General features: G+C 45.5%; 1 protein-coding gene across 3 annotated transcripts in view; it reads right to left on the bottom strand.

The window, feature by feature from the left end:
- Positions 1 to 27,008, bottom strand: part of TTBK1 (tau tubulin kinase 1) — a 303,323-nt gene that overhangs the window by 179,726 nt on the left and 96,589 nt on the right. The window lies entirely within an intron of this gene.

Raw genomic sequence — 27,008 nt, 5'->3', positions numbered from 1 at the left:
ACTCACTGAGCAGGCCCTCAATCCCTCTGTTACTGTCACTATACCCCACTCCCTCTAACATGTAAACTCACTGAGCAGGCCCTCAATCCCTCTGTTACTGTGTCACTATACCCCACTCCCTCTAACATGTAAACATACTGAGCAGGGCCTCAATCCCTCTGTTACTGTGTCACTATACCCCACTCCCTCTAGCATGTAAGCTCACTGAGCAGGCCCTCAATCCCTCTGTTACTGTGTCACTATACCCCACTCCCTCTAACATGTAAGCTCACTGAGCAGGGCCCTCAATCCCTCTGTTACTGTCACTTTACCCCACTCCCTCTAACATGTAAACTCACTGAGCAGGGCCCTCAATCCCTCTGTTACTGTGTCACTATACCCCACTCCCTCTAACATGTAAACTCACTGAGCAGGCCCTCAATCCCTCTGTTACTGTGTCACTATACCCCACTCCCTCTAACATGTAAACTCACTGAGCAGGCCCTCAATCCCTCTGTTACTGTGTCACTATACCCCACTCCCTCTAACATGTAAACTCACTGAGCAGGCCCTCAATCCCTCTGTTACTGTGTCACTATACCCCACTCCCTCTAACATGTAAACTCACTGAGCAGGGCCCTCAATCCCTCTGTTACTGTCACTATACCCCACTCCCTCTAACATGTAAACTCACTGAGCAGGCCCTCAATCCCTCTGTTACTGTGTCACTATACCCCACTCCCTATAACATGTAAACTCACTGAGCAGGGCCCTCAATCCCTCTGTTACTGTGTCACTATACCCCACTCCCTCTAACATGTAAACTCACTGAGCAGGGCCCTCAATCCCTCTGTTACTGTGTCACTATACCCCACTCCCTCTAACATGTAAACTCACTGAGCAGGCCCTCAATCCCTCTGTTACTGTGTCACTATACCCCACTCCCTCTAACATGTAAACTCACTGAGCGGGGCCCTCAATCCCTCTGTTACTGTCACTATACCCCACTCCCTCTAACATGTAAACTTACTGAGCAGGGCCCTCAATCCCTCTGTTACTGTCACTATACCCCACTCCCTCTAACATGTAAACTCACTGAGCAGGCCCGCAATCCTTCTGTTACTGTGTCACTATACCCCCCTCCCTCTAACATGTAAACTCACTGAGCAGGGCCCTCAATCCCTCTGTTACTGTGTCACTATACCCAACTCCCTCTAGCATGTAAGCTCACTGAGCAGGGCCCTCAATCCCTCTGTTACTGTGTCACTATACCCCACTCCTTCTAACATGTAAGCTCACTGAGCAGGGCCCTCAATCCCTCTGTTACTGTGTCACTATACCCCACTCCCTCTAACATGTAAACTCACTGAGCAGGGCCCTCAATCCCTCTGTTACTGTGTCACTATACCCCACTCCCTCTAACATGTAAACTCACTGAGCAGGGCCCTCAATCCCTCTGTTACTATGCCACTATACCCCACTCCCTATAACATGTAAACTCATTGAGCAGGGCCCTCAATCCCACTGTTACTTTGTCACTATACCCCACGCCCTCTAACATGTAAACTCATTGAGCAGAACCTCAATCCCTCTGTTACGGTCACTATACCCCACTCCCTCTAACATGTAAACTCACTGAGCAGGCCCTCAATCCCTCTGTTACTGTCACTATACCCCACTCCCTCTATCATGTAACCTCACTGAGCAGGGCCCTCAATCCCTCTGTTACTATGTCACTATACCCCACTCCCTATAACATGTAAACTCATTGAGCAGGACCTCAATCCCTCTGTTACTGTGTCACTATACCCCACTCCCTCTTGCATGTAAGCTCACTGAGCAGGACCCTCAAACCCTCTGTTACTGTGTCACTATACCCCACTCCCTCTAGCATGTAAGCTCACTGAGCAGGGCCTCAATCCCTCTGTTACTGTGTCACTATACCTCACTCCCTCTAACATGTAAGCTCACTGAGCAGGGCCCTCAATCCATCTGTTACTGTGTCACTGTACCCCACTCCCTCTAGCATGTAAGCTCACTGAGTATGCCCTCAATCCCTCTTACTGTGTCACTATACCCCACTACCTCTAACATGTAAACTCACTGAGCAGGCCCTCAATCCCTCTGTTACTGTCACTATACCCCACTACCTCTAACATGTAAACTCACTGAGCAGGGCCTCAATCCCTCTGTTACTGTGTCACTATACCCCACTCCCTCTAACATGTAAACTTACTGAGCAAGGCCCTCAATCCCTCTGTTACTGTTTCACTATACCCCACTCCCTCTAACATGTAAACTCACTGAGCAGGCCCTCAATCCCTCTGTTACTGTGTCACTATAGCCCACTCCCTCTAATATGTAAGCTCACTGAGCAGGGCCCTCACTCCGTCTGACACAACAAAACAGAATAGTAAAACATAACTTCCATATTTTTTTAGAATATCAATTTTACAAGTTTATTGTACACACTGTAGCCAACCTAGAATTAAATGGACACTATAGTCACCCAGACCACTTAATCTCAATGAAGTGGTCTGGGTGCCAGATCTCTCAGGTTTTAACCCTATGTTTACAAAGTAGGGTTAATCCAACCTCTAGTGGCTGTCTTCCTGACAGCCGCTAGAGGCGGTTTTGCAACGCTGGATGCGAAATTTGCATCCAGCGTGCAGAACGTCCATAGGAAAGCATTGAGAAATGCTTTCCTATGGACTGTTTGAATGCGCGCACGGCTCTTGCCGCGCATGTGCATTCAGCTCCACTCGGGAGCTGAGATCGGCGGGGAACGAGAGGTCACCAGCGCCGAGGGTAACCAGCGGTGGATTAAGGTAAGCTGTTGAAGGGTGTTTAACCCCCTCAGCACCACGGGAGGGGGACCCTGAGGGTGAGGGTCCCCCAAGGATGACATAGTGTTAGGAAAACGGGTTTGTTTTCCTGACACTATAGTGATCCTTTAAGTAGCATGGAGTGGGGAGAAAAAAAAATGACCTCTTTCCACAAATAAAACAAAAGGGAAAAAAATGAAGAGGGACAAAAAACACTTTATTTTGAAATTACTTGCTCCCTCCATACAAGAATCTGCACAAAGGACAGCAGTGAATTTTCAAACATTGTAACCTTATCCCATCTTGTGTATTTTATAATGTCCAGAGATGGCACCTAGCCAAACCATACATAGCCAAAATGTGCTAGGATTATCACAGGTTATTAGTTTGCAAAGTGTCTATTAATCCCTCTGGTGCTAGATGCGTCCGTAACATTGAACGTCAAAAAGAGAGTCCTTGATGTTCCACAAGGGGGAGTGACAGTAAAGATTTACAAAAAAAAAAAAATTGCTAGCATTATTAGTAATATTACACGGCAGCACACCTTAATCTACACAAAACCAAATAGTATAGTCAAACACGTGGCATCTTGTTTAGTCATACAGGGTCAGCAGCGTTTTGCCGTCGAGTTCATAGAACTAAAATCGGTCACTCAACGGCACGAACACCGCTGGGACTTCCACCTCCAGCTAAAGTCGACTAAATCCCCATGAACAGAGCGCTGTTCAGCAGAAGTAATCTACCGAACACTCTTTAACACTGACTTTGTGCACGAACAGCCTTATTCTCTGGAACTATTTTGGGCATGAAGCCATGCTTGCGGCTGGTCAAAAAGAGACTTCCATGAAACTTTTGAACCCCTGGTCTGATCTGGGTGATTTTTGGATATGTTGTTCACCCAGATCAGGGCTATCCGGGGATGATTTTGGGGGGTAGGTTATGTTTTGGGGTACTTTCAGAACTTTGTGAAAATGTGTTTTTTCTGCCTTGAGATAATTGAGTTACTTACAGGACTCTACTCAATTATCTCACAAGTAGAGGGGAGGGATTGTGTGCTGTACATGGGCGTGTCACAGACTGTATGTTTCTTCTGATTGGTTTGTGTCCTTTGTGTCCCTGTGCTCCATCAGGCCTGAAGAATTGTATAAAAGCCAACCTCAACCATTAAAGTTCATATCATCTTGCACCTTCATGAAGTCTTGGTTCATGTTTGGGGGATTGGAGAACTACACTCTGGAGATTGCTATATCACAATACTCCCCCGAGTATAATCACTAGCTCTTCTAAGAGCTGTTCCTGCTTGACTCTCTGGAGCGAGAGAGGATCAACCACTGGAACTTGGGGCCTCGTCGGAGATCCAGGGTGGGTAGGAGACGGCGAAACCCCAACCAAGCTGCGGCGGTTTGTGGGGTTTGCAGTGGTCATGGTGCTCAAGCGCAGTGCTTATGGTACTCGGCAGTACTAGGAAGCAGCGATTGACGGAGGTACCCGGTCGGGGTGCAGTCGGTCCGTCACATTGGTGGCAGCTGTGGGATGGCTTCTAGAAGCACAGAAGCATCCTGGAGACACCAGTATCGTATGAATGCTAATTGAGGGCAACGCTAGTATCCATACAGCGCCCCTCCCTGGCTACAGCAGTATGGAATCGGCTAGTTTTCAGACAGCATTCCATGACGAGGAGGAGGAAGACGCAGACTAAAGGGGTGCAGACCGGAAGGAAGTCTGGTATGAGGTCCTGGAGGATGTACAGTGTCGGCAGGGTGAGAGTCTCCCCAATGACGAGCAGCAGCTACAGAAGCGTGTGGCGATGCGAATGTGTCTCTTGGGGGAGCAGCCCCTGGATGCGTGGGTGACAGAGCTCAAGAGCCTGGTATGTAAGGAGCTTTGGCTAGACGACGTGGTGGTACACGGTTCGACATACCCCCTGGACGGCCGAGTGCTTCTGTAACGAAGGTGATGATTTTGATGGCCCTGGTCTACTTTGGGATGCCATGGAGAAAGATATTGATTGATTTCGGCAGCACGGAGGAGTCTAGATTTTTGGACATCTATGACAGGGTGGGCATGCATGTTTGGGCTGACGCCCGCGAGGTGAGACGAGACATGACCCACCTGGTAACAAGGGAGTGGGAGCTGTAGTGGGACTACCAACACCTGCTCAGCTCAATTTGGCACCAAGCTACCCAACAGGCAGAACCAGATCTACCACCCTACAGCTGGGAAGACCTGGCTGAGGTACCCCCTGCTTCCCTACCAGCTAACAAAGTGGGGAACCTCATAGACTGGTCCTGGGAAGACCTCCCGACGGCAGGTGGAGATGGGACCGAGGTCTCTCCATTGGCCCTACAGGGATGCTGGGCAGCCGGCCCAGATCCCCAGCTACAGCCGGTGTTACCGGGAGTCGAGACAGTCGGTCTGACTCCCCAGTGGCAGTGAGTTACAGGAAGAGGAGAATGTCGGTCCCTCATCCCAGCAGCAGCAACCAGTTCAGCACCGGGCAGCGTTACCAGAAGTCGAGACAGTCGGTCTGACTCCCCAGTGGCAGAGTGTGTTACTGGGAGTCGAGACAGTCGGTCTGACTTCCCAGCGGCAGAGTGCATCTGATCAGATGAATCTAACAAACCAAGATCAAGGATGCAGTCAGCTCCATTTTCCCTTCCATGTGCAATGATTAGTTCCATGGCCTCATCGACCCTGGCCCACGGATAGACTTCACTGGCAAGTAGCAATAGCAGATGCGCAGAAGATAATTCAAGCAATATACTATTGCAAATGCTGGCTGCATAGCTTGCACACGTGGGTACAAACTCTCCCCAAGTGCCTGGCGAAGTGCTGGCAGAGGGTCTGGATCACCACTAGGATTTCCTTTAGATGATGGTCTAAAAGGACGTGTATCAATTGAGAGCGGTCTTCTAAAATCCCTGTCCCTATCATGGCAAGATCCTACACGCAAACCACTACACTTCTCCACATGTCTCGTTCCCTCTCTTGATCTCTCTCACCCAGATTCCTTAACCTCTGCATTAAACTTGTTTATGTTCCTTTGTTAGCATTCTGGATACAATCAAGGCTAGGCAGTTTCTCATTTGAACAAAATCGTTGTGCAATTGCAGTATGAAAACTTCAGGCTACTCCACTGCCTTCCCCTGGCTCTTCTTTGAAGGTGACCTGTACTCTGTGTATAGTCAGTCATCGGAGTTGTGGCACATCTACAGCCAAAGCGGTTGTTTAGTTGCCTCATTGTTTGCTGGATAAGAAGGTCTCTATCTCTATTAACCTCCAGTGTCAGGTCTCTTGACTGCTGATTTCGAAATTTCTCCATCTCACTGCAGAACTTCAATTATTTTACTTCAAAACCACCTAATTCTGTCAAAATTGATACAGGTTCTGCTCCAACATCTTCCATAAATACTCTGCCGAACAGCTCAAGAGACAAATGGCAACGTCCTAAGAGCATATTGGAAGTTAGCAAATGTTGTGCCCATTCACAAGAAAGGTAGTAGGGAGGAGTTGGGTGTAAGGAAACCTAGTATATCCAATACTCATTCGGTAGTTTCCTTCCGAACGGCCAGAGCATCAATAGGTATAACTCTCCGTTCGGCAGATAAAATAAACGATTCCCATACACATACAATAGCTTTACCAGACGATTCCCTTAGTAAAGCATACGAATACCCAAACATCAGCCGGAGTCTAGAAGAAGGGTACAACATTTACTGAGCTTTATTGTGCCACACTGGATTTATGCAAGTCCCCATGCAAGGGGACATCCCACAGGGAGGGACATGGTACAGCCAATCATGACAAGAGAAATAGTTATATACTTCCATTGCAAACATATCATTCCCTCCCCTGGACCCGGAGATAATTAAGGCAGATAACATAATAACTTCATTATCTCCAGGCAGAAAAAGTACAGTTTTCCCCAACTTTCAGAACAGCCCTAAAAACATGGGGTAATGTCATATCCCCTGATAGCCCTGATCTGGGTGACCAACATATACAAAAATCACCCAGATCAGTTCAGGGCTTTCAAATTCCATGGAGGTCTTAGGTGACCGGCTGTCAGGATCGGGACAGGGATCCAACACGCAGAATACAAACAGGAGCTAGGTACGTATACCGGACCTTAGAATGGCCGAACTAACGTAAGGAGAAAGCAAAGAATGGTCAGAGACAAGCCGAGGTCGAGGGAACGAGAGAACAGGCAAGCGAGAGACGAGCCGAGGTCAAAGGACACGAGAGATAAGCAGGAACGAAAGTACAAGCCGAGTCAGAACCAAAGAGACAATAGTAATAAGAGCACTGAGTGACCAGACAAGCTAGAACCACGACAGGGCAATGAACCATTACACACATCCCTATTTTATACCTAGCTCTTTGATTGATGACTCTGCCCCTGCCGAGCCCTGATTCGTTGTTCGAAACTAGATTGACAGGTCGGGACGTGATTGCCGTCATGACGTCGGCTCCTGAGCGCCACGTCATAAAAGGAAGCGGGGCTATCGCGGCCGGCGTGTAAACGGTTATGAGAGCTGTGAGGTTTGGGTGAATCAGTCCCCCTGAGAGGACGGCTGTTAGAAAGTCTAACCTCCTCCGAGGTAGAGACTTCAGGTACCCTGACACCGGCTTCCCACGAGGCTGCTGCCCAAAACAGTTAAATGAGTTTGGGTGGTTTTGCCGGTCCATTTCGTGAAGTTGAAATAAACAAATAATCCCACAAACGGTTTCCCCTGGCTCCTAGCAGCGATTGTTCCCCTCATATGAATGTGCAAAAGTACCGAAAAGCGATCTCCTAGCTGTTCGGGAAACAAAGATCCAGCGTTCGTATGTTGGGACCGGTGTTCGGGAAGTCGAGTGTCCGATTTTAGTTCCAGACACTCGACGACCAAGTCCCGCTGCCTTTGTTCGCACAGGTAGGGGGTTTAATTGAAGCATGCTTTTGAAGTTAACAAGCCAGGGGGGTAGTTTCTGTTCGGTAGTTACATCTACCGAATGAAAAGGGGAGAAATAACGAACACAAAAAGGGATTTCTTCACATTGGAAAAACTATAGGCCAGTAAGCTTTACTTCAGTAGTGGGGAAAGTAACGTAAACCATGTTAAAGGATCGGATTGTTGAACATCTAAAAACACATGGACTTCAAGATCAAGACAAGATGGGTTTACTTCAGGGAGATCATGCCAAACTAATCTTATTGATTTTTTTGATTGGGTAACTAAAATTATAGATCAGGGTGGTGCAGTAGACATTGTTTACCTATATTTCAGTAAGGCTTTTGACACTGTTGCCCATAGAAGGTTTACCAATAAACTGCAATCTTTAAGTTTGGATTCCAATATTGTTGAATGGGTAAGGCAGTGGCTGAGTGAGAGGCAACAGAGGGTTTTAGTCAATGGAGTATATTCGAAGCATGGGCTGGTCGCCAGTGGGGTACCTCAGGGATCTGTACTTGGACCCATTCTCTTTAATGTTTTTATTAGTGATATTGCAGAAGGTCTAGATGGTAAGGTATGTATTTTTTCTGATGATACTAAGATATGTAACAGGGTTGATGTTCCAGGAGGGATAAGCCAAATGGCAAATGATTTAGGTAAACTAGAAAAATTGTCAGAGTTGTGGCAACTGACATTTAATGTGGATAAGTGCAAGATAATGCATCTTGGACGTAAAAACCCAAGGGCAGAGTACAGAATATTTGATGGAGTCCTAACCACAACATCTGAGGAAAGGGATTTAGGGGTGATTATTTCTGATGACTTAAAGGTAGGCAGACAATGTAATAGAGCAGCAGGAAATGCTAGCAGAATGCTTGGTTGTATAGGGAGAGGTATTAGCAGTAGAAAGAGGGAAGTGCTCATGCCATTGTACAAAACACTGGTGAGACCTCACTTGGAGTATTGTACGCAGTACTGGAGACCGTATCTCCACAAGGATATTGATACTTTAGAGAGAGTTCAGAGAAGGGCTATTAAACTGGTTCATGGATTGCAGGATAAAACTTACAAGGAAAGGTTAAAGGATCTTAACATGTATAGCTTGGAGGAAAGACGAGACAGGGGGGATATGATAGAAACATTTAAATACATAAAGGGAATCAACACAGTAAAGGAGGAGACTATATTTAACCCCTTAACACCGCAGCCAAATGTACAAGTTGTGAACGAAACAAAATGTAAACAAAACCTGGCATTTGCGCTATATGTCTGTCCAACCGTAATTCACCTCTTTCATATTAAATGCACCCCCCATTATTATATATCATTTTATTCAGGGGAAACAGGGCTTTCATTTAATATCAAATATTTAGCTATGAAACATAATTTAATATGAAAAACATGGGAGAAAATAAGATTTATTTTTTATTTTTTTAGTTCTACATGACATTTTAACTGTCAATGTCATAATACGGTTTGCTTTTACTGCAATAAAATACACATATTTGTATTCAGCAAAGTCTCACGTGTAAAACAGTACCCCCCTATGTACAGGTTTTATGGTGTTTTGGGAAGTTACAGGGTCAAATATAGCGTGTTACATTAGAAATTGAAATTTGTCAGATTGGTTACGTTGCCTTTGAGACTGTATAGTAGCCCAGGAAATAAATTTACACCCATAATGGCATACCATTTGCAATAGTAGACGACCCAAGGTATTGCAAATGGGGTATGTCCAGTCTTTTTTAGTAGCCATTTGGTCACAAACACTGGCCAAAGTTAGCGTTAGTATTTGTTTGTGTGTGAAAAATGCAAAAACCGCCAATTTTGGCCAGTGTTTGTGACTAAGTGGCTACTAAAAAAGACTGGACATACCCCATTTGCAATACCTTGGGTTGTCTACTATTGCAAATAGTATGTCATCATAGGGGTAATCTTCATTATTGGGCTACCATAGGGTCATAAAGGCAACGTAAGCAATCTGGCGAATTTTAATGTGAAAAAAATGAAACACAAGCCTTATATTTGACGCTGTAATTTTTGAAAACACCATAAAACCTGTACATGAGGGGTACTGTTGTACTCGGGAGACTTCGCTGAACACAAATATTTGTGTTTCAAAACAGTAAAAAGTATTGCAGCAGTAATATCATCCGTGTAAGTGCTGTTTGTGCGTGAAAAATGCAAAAAACGTCACTTTTACTGGCGATATCATCGTTGTAATACATTTTACTGTTTTGAAACACTAATATTTGTGTTCAGCGAAGTCTCCCGAGTAAAACAGTACCCCCCATGTACAGGTTTTATGGTGTCTTGGAAAGTTATAGGGTTAAATATAGTGCTAGCAAATTAAATTCCTTATACTTTCGGCATGGGTTGTCAGGCAGGTCCCGCTAATTGTAATTAATTAGGATACCTAATTATGTAAAATTATTACATAAATATATGTAGAATTAATATATGTATATATATACATATGTGTATATATACACGTATATATATATATATATATATATATATATATATTTTTTTTTTTTTTTAAATATTTTTATTTATATATAGGTATATATATATATAGTGATATATACGTATATATTTATGTATATAGATATATATATTATTTCGTTCTACGTGTATTTTGATATAAATATATATATATTAATATCACAATACAGTTAGAACGAAATAAAACACATCTATATATTTTTAATTATTTTTTTTATTTAATTTTTTTACGTATTTACATATTTTTTTTTTATATTATTTATAAATATATATATATAACAATAATTATATATATATTTAATCAGTATCAGTCTACGTGTAATTTGATATTAATATATATATATATAATTATATATATATTAATATTAAAATACACCTAGACGGTGTATGTGTATGTGTGTATATGTGTATATATATATATACTTAGATCATATATATATAATATATATATATGATCTAAGTATATATATATATTTTTTTTTTTACACTTTTAACTTAATTTTATTTTATTTTCAGCCAGCAGGGGGACCAACTGTCATTACAGTTGGTCCCCCTGCTGGCAATGCCTGAGACAGCTATACCGGCCATGTGATTGTGAGGTCCTCGCAAGGACCTCACTCTCACATGACCGGGAGGGACCGGAGGAGGCAGATCTGCCTCGGGGGGGCTCCCTGGGAGTCCCCCCAACCGCGATCGCCGGCATGGGACCACCGGCGACCGGGTAAGTTAAAAAAAAACCGGCGGGCGTATATTTACGTCCTGCGCCGTTTAGAGCCGCTTTTAAAAGGACGTAAATATACGTCCGCCGGACTTAAGGGGTTAAAAGAAGAAAAACTACCACAACAAGAGGACAGTCTTAAATTAGAGGGGCAAAGGTTTAAAAATAATACCAGGAAGTATTATGTAACGGATCGCCTGGCACCCCGACTGGGTACCTCCGTTAAAGGATGCTCCTAGTGCTTCCTGAGGACTCCAAGCACTCTGGCAGACACCACAATCACCGAATCCGAGAAACCTTTTAAATTCACCCAAGCATATGAATGCTGTAGACCATTGAATAGGAACCATACGAATAGGCTTGTACTCCTAGCAGTCAACTGGAACAGCATGCAATAAATCCTTCCCCCCAGTAATGAGACGACACATCACTTTGAGGGTAAAACAGGAACTCTGGACTGGCTCATCCAGCCTGGCTTTTATTACACTAATCCACATACAGGCCACACCCAGGGGGAGGCATAAAATAACCAATCACATACATGGTTCAGCCCACACATCCCCTCCCCTCAGATAACATTAAACTCAATTATCCGGTACACTTTTTCAGCCAAGTTCTGGATGTACCCCAAAACCCGGGGGTACACCTTTAAATCCAACATCGCTGGATAGCCCTTATTCAGGGGGACAACATATCCAAAATTCAAGTAATTCGGATGAACGGTTCGGGAGATATGGGGTTCCAAAGATTTGACCGACCGCATGGGTAAAGTATCCGAAAACAGTTCCATGCATTTTGGCCCTGCGGTCGGTCACAAACAAGGGAATGAAAACAGGCGAATTGCCTGTGTTATAGAGCCTGGAGAGGGTTTGAATGAATTCCCTTGTTTATGGGGTTCTTTCTACCGAACGGCGGGTCATTCGGTAGTTTCCATACGAATTTCTGGAAGTATGGAGGTCTCAGCGGTGTTTGCCTAGTCAAGTGTCCGATTTTAGTTCCAGACACTCGACGGCAAAACACCGCTGTTCGGTAGTTTAAGATGGCCGCCGCCACGTGTTTGTTTCCCGAATGGCGGCCACCCAGAGGACAAAGAATACATTACACTGATTGCCAATTACCCGTTTGCAACATTGTTGCAAACTGTAATTGGAGGCACACTTATTCCTGGGTGGTCTGGTTGTTCGGTAGTTTCACTCAATATAATAAATGGAGTGATTCTACCGAACAATTAGATGAATGCTGCATACATATCCCAGGTTAAACTTAATACACATATAATATTACAGGCAGTACACTAGAATATGTATCACAGTCTTAAAGGGACAGTAGTCCCAAAAGTCCCAATATGTCCATAGATGCTGTTAAAAGGGCCAGTAGCAGCAATATACAGTACAATATACCCCAAATAACCCAGGGGCCATAGTCAGCAGGTAGGAGGCTAGCAAACAGGCTTCACCAGGGCCCAGTGGCGAGGTTGGTTTCGCCACATTTCTCCCCTTTTCCAAACAGACTAACAGGGTACCTGACCTCTTGCCGGTCAGTGCCCTTGTTAGTCCAGCAGCCCACCCACAAAACAGAAACAGCAGTACAGCCCACCCACAATAAATGGTTACTACACCTGAGTAAGAGAAAAACTTGTCCAGGTCCAGGTGCCTCACCATGGCTGTGTGGGGGACTGGTAGGCTGTTTTGGTGGGTTGCTGAGTGGGCAGAGCCCAGCGGTACTCTGCCCTGGTGCCAGCACTACCCCGGGAGTAGTCTGGTTGGAGCCTTGCTGGAGACCGACTGCCTCCCCTTTAGCTGCGCAGCTCTGCTGCTGGAGACCGACTGTCTCCCCTTTGGCTAAACAGCCCTGTTGTGGGGGGGCAGGACCGACCGTCCCTACCCCCTGTGCTGGAAGTGCAGAGACCACGGTCCCATCTGCACAGGTGTGGGGCTTACAGTCTCCCCCTGGTACATTAAGCTGTCGCTGGGGAGAGGTGGTAACTAGCTCCTCTCCCATTAGAACACTCTGCCCATCGATGATCCGTCGCTGGGGAGAGGTGGTAACAATCTCCTCTCCCATGCCTACTTTCAGTCTTTGTGGAGGGAGACCGACTGTCTCTCCTCCCAATTCAGTGTCCTGCTGCTGGGGAATAGAGACTGGGCTCTCTATTCCCAAACAATCATGCTGCTGCTGGGGGGTAGGACCAACTACCTCTGCCCCCTGTAACTCAGCCTTCCGCTGGGGAGGGAGGACGCTGCTCTCCTCTCCCTGCACTTCACACTGCCTTCCCGGCATATCACTCTGCTGCTGGGGATCAGGGCTGACCCTCTGTACTCCCTGTAGGCAGGGCGCAGAGACCACAGTCCCATCTGCGCTGGTGAGGGGCTTACTGTCTCCCCTTGGTGAGCTGTGCTGCCGCTGGGGAGAGGTAATAACCGGCTCCTCTCCCTGAACCGTAGACTGCCGCTGGGGATCTGGGCCAACTGCCCAGCATCCCTGTAGGGCCGGTAGAGAGATCTCGGTCCCATCTTCACCTGCCATCTGTGGGTCTCTCCAGGACCAGTCTATGAGGTCCCCAACTTCTGCAGCTGGTAGTGAAGCAGGGGGTACCTCAGCCACCTTTTCCCAGCTGTAGGCTAGCAGGTCTGGGTCTGCCACCCAGTTTTCCCGGTCTGCGTCCCTGCTCTGCGGCTGGCAGGAATTTAATAGTTCTACATAGTCCATCTCCAGCTCTCGTTCCATGGCAGCGAAACGGCGGAGGTCTTGTCCCAGTCCAATAGATCTCGGGCCCTGTATCATCTCACCTCGGTAATGAAAGATAGCCCAGTACCGTGACTCTGCTGGACTGCCGAAGTCGACATCCTCCACTAAGGCTTTCCACAACAGGCCAGGGCTCGTGTAGTTCTCCCCCTCTGGCTGGATGCCCTCTGCCCTCCACGTCTCTGGCTGGACAGTGCACCACCACAGTGCCCGGTATGAGGTGTCCAAGCTCAGTTCCCTTTCCACGAGGTACTCGAGTTGTCTTACCCGCTGCCCTCCAGGTTGGTCTCCCAGAAGCGGCATCCGCCAGGCCATTTGTTCCTCCAACCGGTATGCGACACCAGGAAGGCGCTGCTGCCGTTGATACTGGACTTCCTCCAGGGCATCGTACCATAATTCTATCCGGGCATTATCTCTCCATTCTAATTCACTCTCTTCCTCAGGTGTGTGTGTTGCCCAGGGGTCTACGAACCCCATTTTCCCAAATCTTTATGTAAACAGGGTCGCTGTATGCACACCAGCGTCGCCCTCAATTGTAAATCCAAACGCACTGTGTCTCCGAGCTGCTTTACCTCGCACTAGGACGCCATCCCACCGCTTGCCACCAATGTAACGGATCACCTGGCACCCCGACTTGGTACCTCCGTTAATGGATGCTCCTAGTGCTTCCTGAGGACTCCAAGCACTCTGGCAGACACCACAATCACCGAATCCGAGAAACCTTTTAAATTCTCCCAAGCATATGAATGCTGTAGACCATTGAATAGGAACCATACGAATAGGCTTGTACTCCTAGCAGTCAACTGGAACAGCATGCAATAAATCCTTCCCCCCAATAATGAGACGACACATCACTTTGAGGGTAAAACAGGAACTCTCGCCTGGCTCATCCAGCCTGGCTTTTATTACACTTGTACACTTACAGGCCACACCCAGGGGAAGGCATAAAATAACCAATCACATACATGGTTCAGCCCACACATCCCCTCCCCTCAGATAACATTAAACCCAATTATCCGGTACACCTTTTCAGCCAAGTTCTGGATGTACCCCAAAACCCGGGGGTACACCTTTAAATCCAGCATCGCTGGATAGCCCTTATTCAGGGGGACAACATATCCAAAATTCAAGTAATTCGGATGAATGGTTCGGGAGATATGGGGTTCCAAAGATTTGACCGACCGCATGGGTAAAGTATCCGAAAACAGTTCCATGCATTTTGGCCCTGCGGTCGGTCACAAACAAGGGAATGAAAACAGGCGAATTGCCTGTGTTATAGAGCCTGGAGAGGGTTTGAATGAATTCCCTTGTTTGTGGGGTTCTTTCTACCGAACGGCGGGCCATTCGGTAGTTTTTATACGAATTTCTGGAAGTATGGAGGTCTCAGCGGTGTTTGCCTAGTCAAGTGTCCGATTTTAGTTCCAGACACTCGACGGCAAAACACCGCTGTTCGGTAGTTTAAGATGGCCGCCGCCACGTGTTTGTTTCCCGAATGGCGGCCACCCAGAGGACAAAGAATACATTACACTGATTGCCAATTACCCGTTTGCAACATTGTTGCAAACGGTAATTGGAGGCACACTTAGTCCTGGGTGGTCTGGTTGTTCGGTAGTTTCCTCAATACAATAAATGGAGTGATTCTACCGAACAATCAGATGAATGCTGCATACATATCCCAGGTTAAACTTAATACACATATACACATATAATATTACAGGCAGTACACTAGAATATGTATCACAGTCTTAAAGGGACAGTAGTCCCAAAAGTCCCAATATGTCCATAGATGCTGTTAAAAGGGCCAGTAGCAGCAATATACAGTACAATATGCCCCAAATAACCCAGGGGCCATAGTCAGCAGGTAGGAGGCTAGCAAACAGGCTTCTCCAGGGCCCAGTGGCGAGGTTGGTTTCGCCACATATTACTTTACTGAGAGGGTAGTAGATGCATGAATTAGCCTTCCAGCTGAAGTGGTAGAGGTTATAACAGTAAAGTAGTTTAAGCATGCGGGGGATAGGCATAAGGCTATCCTTACTATAAGATAAGGTCAGGGACTAATGAAAGTATTTAAAAAAATTGGGCAGACTAGATGAGCCGAATAGTTCTTATCTGCCGTCACATTCTATGTTTCTATGTTTCTAGCATATCATGGGAAATCACCATGCCCATAAAACTGCACTGTGGCCTGAAAGATGTCAAAGGAGGATCTTCACTCTCAGTCAGTCCAATTTCTGCCAATAAACTGTTCTTTAATTGTGCTGCAAGGTCATGTGCTGAAGGGCCTGGTTTGGAGTTGTCCGGTTCCTCAGGCAGCATATTTTGATCTTCTGCTTCTTTCTGGCAGCTTTACATACTCATTACATTCTTCAGATTAGCAGCATAAGACATTTTGGTTGGTAGAAACTCAAAGCAGTTTCTGTCTACTGTCACTTCTATTAAGCACTTCCCACTGTTGGCTTTAGAGGAATAAAGACCCTGGTTTGGACGGCCAAACAAGTCTTCCTTTCGGGCGTTTGGCTGCAAAAGATGTGGTTGGTCAGCAAGTGGGATGGCTTCAGCTAGAGGAACTTCAAAGGGTGTTGGTGGAATACAACCCAGGAATGTCATGGAATCAGAGCGTCTGAAAAATTGATGATTCTGACCAGTCTCAGCTGGTAGTGTATCTTTGTCTTTGTAATTCAATGTGGAACTCTGATTTGTGTCATCATTATTCTCATGTTCAGAATCTTCATTGTCTAGGCCAAGTTCCAATAAATGGAAGTCAACTTTAAAGCAGCAGAAATCTGAGAATATGCTAGATGATTGTACTTTGGGATTAAGCCCATTAAATCCGATATTTGCCTTATGACTATGCTGTATGCTCTTTCCAGACTGCTTGCAGACGTCAGGTAGCTACTGGAATTGCTTGCCTCCAGGGCCACTGCTGCGCTGGAGCTCATGTTACCACTCCGGCGCAAGCTGGATGGGTCAATGTAAATCAGAGCACCTGAATTTGCTGCTGGAGTGGATGTGCTAGATGGAGCAGGATTAGCAGCTCTCTGACTCTGGGTGTTCCTCACTGCCCGTTGCATGGAACGAGGAGCTTGGGTAGCATTTGTTGATCTCTCCAGAGGTCAATCATCATCAATCATGAATGTGTCCAAGTCATCACTTTGGCTACTGCTGCTGTCTGAGTCACTGGAGTCATTAGACTGAGAGTTGTCTTCAGAAAAAAGGCTGGAACACTGCTTGTGCCTGCTTCCGAACCAGCACTAGCTGCAGTCAAAACACTTCTTCTACCACTTGCGTTGTCCTGATTGCTGTGATTATTATTATTATTATGATATTTATATAGCGCCATCAAATTCCGCAGCGCTTTACAATGGGTGGACGAACAGACATGTAGTTGTAACCAGACAAGTTGGTCACACAGGAACAGAGGGGTTGAGAGCCCTGCTCAATGAGCTTACATGCTAGAGGAAGTGGGGTAAAATGACACAAAAAGGTAAGGATAGTATTAGACTAGTGACAGTTGCAGAAGAGGAATCAGTCAGGAGCTATTACCAGTTTAATTGATACGCTTTTGTGAAGAAGTGGATTTTTAACGATTTGTTGAAGGAGTGGAGACTGGGTGAGCGTCTAACAGAGGAGGGAAGCGAGTTCCACAGGAACGGTGCAGCCCTCGAGAAATCTTGTAGGCGAGCATCAGAGGTGGGAATACGGACAGAAGATAGACGTAAGTCCCTAGATGGGACATACTTGATTTGAAAGCAAGAACCAGAATTTTAAATTGAGCTCTCTTGTTGTCACTTTCTGTTTCTGCGGCAGCAAGAAGATCCATTTCAATGTCACTTCCATCCTCATCATGTTGTCCCTCAACTTCTGCATTCTCCTCCCCATGTTCCTCCTGTTCGTCATGGTGATCTTCCTCTCCAGCCACACCTTCTATTACTTCCACATCTGCTGAGACAATGTCATCTTGTTCTTCATCTCTGCCTCTTACAGGCTGTGACTGACCTATTCTTCTTTGTTGACGGTTTTGTATGATAGAGGATGATTGAGATGGATTAGAACTACTTGACTGATCCGAGAACGGTCGTGGTGGGATAGGTTCTACAGAAAATAATTCTCCAGTCCTAAGTGACATACATATACAGGGGTGACCCCCCCCCCTATGCTGGGTGACCCCCAAGTGAGTCTGGCACCAGTCCTAAGTGACATACACATACTGGGGTGACCCCCCTACGCTGGGTGACCCCCAAGCGAGACCTGCACAGGCCTTTCGGTGGCAAACATACTACAGAGACTTGTACAGACCCTTCAGGGCGAACATTCTACAGGGGTGACCCCCTTCACAGCTGCGGTGACCCCCCACGACTTACCAAGGATTTATATATATATATATATATATATATATATATATATATATATATATATATATATATATATATATATATATATATATATATATATATATATATATATATTGTGGCAGGATGGCCAGGCTCTTCACAATAAACTTCAAGTGCAACAGTCAGGATAAAATAGTACTGCAGTTTATTGTCACTTTCCCCAATTTATACAAGGTTGTGCTCTCCCACAAAATAAAACAAAAAGAAAATAAATCCTACTCCAACTTGGAGACTTACTAAACAACAGTATTACTAACTATCCAACTGGCCAGCTAAGCTAGTTCCCAGTTTTAAACAAATGAAATACAACACTTTTAGCAGGTTTCACACAGTACCTTTTCTCAGAGTCTCAGGCTTAACTACCTCCTCTCTCCCAGCTGTTAGACTCCCTGATGTCTTCAGAGGCTAACCTTTTAAAACCCTAGGGCTGGTTAATTACATTCACCTGGTTGATAACATTCAAGGGGTGACTCCCCCCAATTAACCCAATCATGCTGGGAATAGAGATCGCTCCAATCTATTACTCACATAGAAAGCCTCTCTGACCTTGCCACATATCCTCCCCCCCAGCTTAACACTGGTGTGTGAAGCGGCCTTAGCCGAAAAGTCATGCACTCTAGATAATGCATCCGCGTTAGCATGCAGTAGACCAGCCCTGTGCTTTACAAAGAATTTAAATGGTTGCAGAGAGAGGAACCAACGGGTGACCTTAGCATTCTTGTCTTTATTGTTCTGCATCCACCGTAGTGGAGCATGGTCCGTAATAAGGGTGAAAGATCTGCCCAACAGATAATATTTCAATGTTTCTGTTGCCCATTGTTGCGGTCACCGGCCCGCCGAGCCTCACGGTCGTGCCCGACCGGCACGACCGCTCCGACTACACGAGCTTACCTGCTCGTCGGCGAGCCGGGAACCGCGCACGTAGTTCTTCCGGGCATCGCGCCCAGATCCAAGATGGCGCCGACCGCGTGGTCGCGTCTATTGCTAGCCCCGCCCCCGAGAATTATACCAACGTGTGCGTGACGTCACGACGTCAACGCACACGCACGTTTTGGGGTCAGAGGTCGCCCTCTGACCAATCATAGCCTAGAGAGGGGTATTTAAACCCCTAGCTTTCCCCATTACTTTGCCATGTCGTGGTTTCAGTTTCCTGGTTTCCTGAAAGTGCTGATTCTGTGTTTCTGATTTCCTGGTATCCTGATCCTTGGCGTTTCCCTGGTTATTCTGATCTCTGGTTTCCCTGACTTGGCTTGTTTTATCGGTATTGAGTATTTTCTGGCTTCCTTGACCTCGGCTTTCCCTTTGACCATTCTCTGTCTCTAGCGTATTAGTCCGGCCATTCTAAGGTCCGGTTTACGCTCTATCCTATTATTTTCCTTTTCTTACTTATGTATATGTTTACATAGTTTCTGCGTGCTGGACCACATTACTAGTCGTGACACCCATTTAATGGCTAGACACTCTTTTTCTACTGTCGCATAGTTTTGCTCTCTTGGCAGTAACTTGCGACTTAGAAATAGCACTGGGTGTTCTTCATCACCAATCATCTGAGATAGTACCGCCCCCAGGCCTACATCGGAAGCATCGGTTTGCAAAAAGAAATGCTTCTTAAAATCTGGGGCTACCAAAACGGGTTGCATGCATAGAGCTGTACGCAAATCTGTAAAAGACGTTTCTGCATTATCATTCCATTTTATTGTATCTGGTGCCTTTGCTTTAATCAAATCAGTGAGAGGGGCAGCTCGGGTTGCAAAGTGGGGAATGAAGAGTCTATAATAGCCAACTAATCCTAAGAAAGCTTTAACCTGTTTCTTTCTTAGAGGGCGTGGCCAATTTTCAATTGCCTCAACTTTAGTCATTTGCGGCTTTACCAGTCCTCTCCCTACAGTATAGCCAAGATATTTGGCTTCCATACAACCAATGGAACATTTGGAGGGATTAGCAGTAAGACCAGCTTTCCTTATGCTGTTTAATACTGCTTCTACCTTTTCCAAATGGGAGACCCAGTCTTGGCTATAGATGACTACATCATCTAAGTATGCTGAAGCATACCTGGAGTGAGGTCTTAGCAGTTTGTTCATTAACCTCTGAAAGGTTGCTGGGGCTCCATGAAGCCCGAATGGTAAGACCGTATACTGGTATAGACCCTCAGGGGTCACAAACGCAGTCTTCTCTTTAGCTGATTTTGTCAGCGGGATCTGCCAATATCCTTTTGTTAGGTCTAGAACACTTAGAAACCTGGCCTGTGCCAGTTTCTCAATAAGCTCGTCCACTCGGGGCATAGGATAGGCATCAAATTTAGAGTGTTCATTAAGTTTTCTAAAATCATTACAAAAACGCACTGACCCATCTGGTTTAGGTACTAAAACTATGGGGCTAGACCACTGGCTATGTGACTCCTCAATAACTCCTAGTTCAAGCATTTTTGCTACTTCCGTTTGTATCGCCCCCCTTGTGGCCTCAGGAATTCTATAGGGCTTTAATTTTACTGTAATTCCTGGTTCTGTGATAATGTCATGGCAGATTTCGCTAGTTCTGCCAGGAATGCTATAAAATACATCTTTATTTCTGGATATCATTTCTTTGGCTTCCATCTGCTGTTCAGGGGTGAGATCAGCGCATATACTAACGTCAACAATTGGGGATTTGTCTACAGCAATCATACAGCTTTCCCTATCCTTCCAGGGCTTTAATAAGTTTATATGGTAAACTTGTTCAACTTTCCTACGATTAGGCTGTCTAATTTTATAGTTTACTAGCCCTACTTGTTCAATAACCTCGTACGGGCCTTGCCAATGAGACAGGAGTTTGCTCTCAGCTGTGGGGACAAGTACCATCACTCGGTCCCCAGGTTGGAAGGACCTTACTATGGCCTGACGGTTGTAGATAACCTGTTGGCTCCTTTGAGCTTCTTCCAGGTATTGCCTGACTATTGGAGACATTTGTGTAATGCGCTCTTTGAGTTGATCTACATAGTGAATCACATTCTTTCCAGGTACTGTTTGTTCTTCCCATTCTTCCTTTGCTATATCAAATAGACCCCTTGGGTGTCTACCATAAAGGAGCTCAAAAGAGGAAAACCCTACAGAAGATTGGGGAACCTCCCGAATAGCAAACAGCAAGTATGGTAAGAGAGTGTCCCAATTTTTCCCATCTCGACCTACAACCTTGCGCAACATGTGTTTTAGGGTTCTATTGAATTTTTCTATTAAGCCATCGGTTTGAGGATGGTACACTGATGTCCTCAAGGCTTTTATTTGCAATAATTGGCATAGCTCTTTCATTAGTCGGGACATAAAAGGGGTACCTTGGTCAGTTAAAATCTCTTTTGGTAACCCTACCCGAGAAAATACCTGGAGCAATTCCTTTGCTATGGTTTTGGAAGCAGTATTGCGAAGCGGAATAGCTTCTGGATAGCGTGTGGCATAATCCAATACAACCAGAATGTACTGATTACCCTTAGCTGACTTTTCCAATGGTCCCACCAAATCCATAGCAATTCGCTCAAAAGGGGTTTCAATTATAGGCAATGGGATTAGGGGTGCTCTTAACTTAAGTTTTGGGGCTGCTAGTTGGCAGTCTGGGCATGAGGAACAGTACCTCTTGACCTCTTCATATACCCCAGGCCAGAAAAATCTCCTTTGAATCCTTTACTGAGTTTTTTCAACCCCCAGGTGCCCCCCAAATAAGTGAGAATGAGCCAGATCTAACACCTTCCTTCTGAAAGATCTGGGTACCAAAAGCTGTTCAATCTCTAGCCCCTCATCTTTGATAACTCTATAAAGCAAGTCAGTTCTAAGAATGAAACGGGGATACATCTCTCTGGATTTCCCATCAACCATAGTACCATTAATTTCTATAACTTGGTTACGGGCATTTTGCAATGTTAAGTCATTAACTTGTTCCCTTCCAAATTGACCTGAACCAATGCCCAAGTCCTCAATATCAACCTGTTGTAGGGTTTGGACATGGGGTTCAATCAATATTTCAGTTGAAGGTGTGGAATTAGTACTTGGACTAGGTAAGACCACACCTTCATTACTCTTCGCTTCATTAATCAAAGCCATTTGTAAATTCATAGTTCCCCTATGCTTATCTTCCCTTCGTTCACGCCTTGACTTGCGCCTTTTACATTGATCATAAAACAAGTCAGGGTGTGTAAATGGAAAAATACATAGAGGGCTCTCACTTATGGATTCACCCTGGGTCTGAATAAGGCTTTCAAAGCCTGGGAAATTGCGCCCGAGAATAAGAGCATGTGGCAATTTAGACACAACTGCTGCTAATACTGGGTATGTTTGGCCAAGACAGCCTATTTTTATAGAGGTAGTAGGGTATGATACAGTACAGCCATGCACACAAAGTACCTTAACCTTCTTTTCTGGGATCAATTGAGAAGGCTGAATCAAACTGCTTGTCACTAGGGTAATGGCACTACCTGAATCCACAAGAGCCATGGTTGCCTTCCCATTTAACAAAACAGTTTTATCATATATGCATGTTTCCCCACCAAACAGATCAGTCCACAAAAGTCCTCATTTACAGAATTATACCCACATTCCATAGGTTCTTGCAAATGTGGACACACAGCCTTTATGTGTCCTAGCTCCCCACACTCAAAGCAGGTAACTGGGGTTCTTCTGGTCTGTATCAAAGGCTTTTGAATTGTGCCATAGTTCAAGGTCTTTGAGCCTGGAATCAGTCCTTGGTTATGTTGTACTGCAGGTGGTGCTGTAGATTTTAACTCTCTCACTGCTGTATATCTTTCAACCAGGGCCACCATTGAATCATAAGTGGTAGGGCTACCCTGTCCTGCCCACTGTCGCAGACCATGGGGTAATCCTCGCAAGAACCGATCCAAAACTAATGTCTCAATTATTTGTGCAGGTGTTGAACTCTCTGGTTTTAACCATCTCCTTACCAGATGAATCAAGTCAAACATTTGTGACCTGGGTGCCTTCTGTTCCTGGAATTTCCAATTGTAGAACCTTTGGGCCCGGATCACTGGAGTCACGCCAGTCCTTGCAAGAATTTCTGCTTTAAGAACCTCATAGCTTGCAGCCGCCTCTTCCTCTAGGTCAAAGTAAGCTTTTTGAGCATCACCAAGCAGAAAAGGTGCAACTATGCTAGCCCATTGAGCACGAGGCCATTGCTCTCTGATAGCAGTTCGCTCAAAATCAATGAGATATGCTTCCACATCATCTTGCGGCGTCATCTTTTGCAGATACTGATTTGCACTGTATTGTATTGGCTTTGATCCGCTGCTTTGCTCCTCTCTGGTAGTTTTTGAGAGTTGCTGCACAATCTCCTTCAGGACAGTCCTGTCCTCTTGCTGTGCCTGCAACACAGCCCCCATTTGAGCAGTTATCAGCCGGTTAGCTTCCTGTTGCACTGTGGTAGCATGCAGCAAGGCCTTTAACACATCCTCCATGTTAATACAGGGTTCAAACAGCTGATCCCACTTCTGTCACCACTTGTGGCAGGATGGCCAGGCTCTTCACAATAAACTTCAAGTGCAACAGTCAGGATAAAATAGTACTGCCGTTTATTGTCACTTTCCACAATTTATACAAGGTTGTGCTCTCCCACAAAATAAAACAAAAAGAAAATAAATCCTACTCCAACTTGGAGACTTACTAAACAACAGTATTACTAACTATCCAACCGGCCAGCTAATCTGGGTCCCAGTTTTAAACAAAATGAAATACAGCACTTTTAGCAGGTTTCACACAGTACCTTTCTATCAGAGTCTCAGAGTCTCAGGCTTAACTGCCTCCTCTCTCCCAGCTGTTAGACTCCCTGATGTCTTCAGAGGCTAACCTTTTAAAACCCTAGGCTGGTTAATTACATTCACCTGGTTGATAACATTCAAGGGGTGACTCTCCCCAATTAACCCCATCGTGCTGGGAATAGAGAGCGCTCCAATCTATTACTCACATAGAAAGCCTCTCTGACCTTGCCACAATATATATATATAATTTTGTGTACCCCCTTCTCTATGCCACGATAATTTTGAGACTACATTGAACAGAATTAAATATTATATATATATATATATTTAAGGATACCATATGACACCTTAACAGGAATACCCTCATGATATCATTACCAGCCACCTGTGGCCACATAATATTAAGGGTGACCCCCTTATTGCTAATGGGGTGACCCCCCACATACTAGAGTGACTTTACTTATATGTGTACAAATATAAGTTAATTGACGCAGAGGTACAGCTTCATTGTTATCGGGTTTATTGTATTTACAGGATGTGTTTATGGTTATATCGCATCAAAGAAAGAGGAAGTGATACAGGGTGAGGGGCATTTTCTACCCTGTTGCAATGTTTTTTTCACTTACCGTAATTTTATTGTTAAATTTGTGCTGCTTGAGTTTAGTAAAGAGAGATTAATGCAAAATACGAAGCCTCCTGTCCTTAATAAAATTAAGATTATAGGCACACTGCGTTAGCGTAATCTACAATTTTTTGCTACACTTCATAAATTGCTACGTGCTTCTCTGTACTAACCCACAGAGAGCATCAACCATTGCTTTTCACTGTATAGTGTGACTAATATAGTCTCCCACAATAGCCATAATTGTGTAAGTAGCAAGGACTTTTCTCCTATATTGTTTTTATTTTTATTTTCACAACTATTATTTTTCTAGTTACTCTCATTTATTTTAAAATGAAACTATAAATGTTATATTTTACACCTTTCTCATCAATGACCATGTCGGTCGAAATGCACCACTTTTTGTATTTTTTGTTTTTCTCCTTTTTAACTTGCAATCATGGCCTTCATGGCAGACTCTGGCACATCCTGTACAACAGCAGAGAGACTCCAATAAACCACATGTCCGGCATTCAAATATGTCCTGGTTGATATGGTCTGCCCTTGTCCAGGTAAAGCTGCAGGTATCATTACAGCACAAGACATAGAGAGGGGAGTCATCTGCATTTGTTCCAGGAGGACAAATCATTCCTTTGAACACATCTTCCTCTTTCTCACTGGAATTTGCTTCAGCTTTTGCAATTTTATAACATGACCGGAGACGAATATTTGCTTATGTCTCTCTTTACTAGAATTCCACAGCAGCACATTAACATAGAGAGAAAAACACCAGAGACAAAAAAACTCAGGAATCCATAAAAGGCTCCTCCCAACCAACTACTGCCTCTTTCTTTGCTGCTCCGCATCAGTACAGGTCAGAGTACCACTGCCTCCTGTTATATATGGGTGGCTGTGGGATATATACTTTTACTTGTGTCTGATCTTATGATTTGTTTTTAAGATTTGATTTGATTGTATGATTTAGTTTTCATGATTTGATTTCAGGATTTGATTGTATGACTTGCTTTTAGGATTTGAGGTTAATGATTTAATTGTATGATTTAAATTCCATGATTTGATTTTCATGATTTGATAGTGTGTGTTGATTTTGGGATTTATTTTATGAGGTGAAGTCATCTATTGTGCCTTTTGCGGGTGTTTTCTTTGTGCCTGCTCTTTATACCCCCCCCCCCCTTTTTATGTGGGGTCTTCTCTCTCTATTTTTCCCTGCTCTCCTTGCAGGCATTTTACTTTCGTTTTCTTTTTGGCTTCCTTCTGTTTTCTTCCTGTTGTCTTTCTGTTTTCCTAGCGGCCGGCGGGGAGTGGTCCAGTACTGCCTCCCGTCCTGTCCAGCCGCTGGGACCACGGAGAACGACACCGGCGGTCCCACGTGGGTATCTCGCGCGCCGCTCTCACGGCGCACGGGAACTGCACCTCCGCCTGTCTCCCTCCCACACTCCCCGTACCGCTGGGAAGCAGGAAAAGTGTTAACTACAGTTACACAGGAGAGTGCTATGTGCCATTAATCCGAAGAGTGAGCTGTGCAATTAATCATAAGAATGGAAGGGCAGTTTATCGCCTGTGCACCCCCATAGGGCCTGACTTGTCTGTGCCCCAGGATTTGGCCGGCTTTGTCCCAGCTGTATTGATCTGGCCTGCATTGTCTGTGCCAGAATATCTACATGCCAAGCCTTGCGACTACATACTCTCGCTTGGACATTGCATGTGCTGCCAAATTTGCCTCTGTCACTAGATGGGGTGCTGCCCTGATGATGCTGCCGGTGACACTTGTCCGTTATACCCCTAGAGGTCGCCTTGCCTAGGACCGCTCAACGGTCAACCCTTCATTCGGGGGAATGCACACAGCTTCTAAAGAAGGTGGGAGACTTGAAGGAGTCAGACCCCCCTGAGGAGGGCAGGCAAGCGCGCATAAGCGCTACTGGAAGGATGAAGGCCCTAAACCAGACGCCTGGAAGATAGACTCCGGAGAAGCGTCTAACCCTGAAGCAATCGGGCTGGACGGCACTGCCTATAGGGCGCAAGGGAGGCATTGTCTTTCGGACGCGGCAGTGACCACCTTTTTAATAAAGATAGACAACTTGAATGAGTCAGACTCTCCTAGAGGAGAGCAGGCAAGTGCGCACAAGCGCTACTGGAGGGGTGAAGGCCCTAAACGAGGCGCCCGGACAGATTAGACTCCGGAGAAGCGTCTAACCACGATGCGATCGGCCTCGGCGGCCAGACTACACTGCCTAGGTGGCGCATGGGTGATAGTTGTAACCCCACCCCCACCACGGCCGCCCTACATAAATGGCGGGCGGACTGGTCCCCCACGAAGGAGAGGATGATGGGGGGTGGACTATGATGATGCCCCCAAGTGGCACCGCGGGACAGAGAACAAGCCCACTACAGGGGCTCAGACGACTGTGGAAGAAGAGGTCGTCTCGTGGGTCGCCTTAAAGAACCCCTGTGCGACCCTCGACCAATTGCTAATTTCTTCGGAAGGGTCTTGGCCCGGGGACCTAGCACCATCGGTGCGTTGCTGGGACCGTAGATCGCTGACTTGAGAAGCCCGC

This window comes from Pelobates fuscus, chromosome 2, assembly GCF_036172605.1.
Source record: "Pelobates fuscus isolate aPelFus1 chromosome 2, aPelFus1.pri, whole genome shotgun sequence".
Classification (NCBI taxonomy): domain Eukaryota; kingdom Metazoa; phylum Chordata; class Amphibia; order Anura; family Pelobatidae; genus Pelobates; species Pelobates fuscus.
The sequence above is the reverse complement of the archived record's forward strand: the minus strand, read 5'-3'. Positions and strand labels throughout refer to the sequence as shown.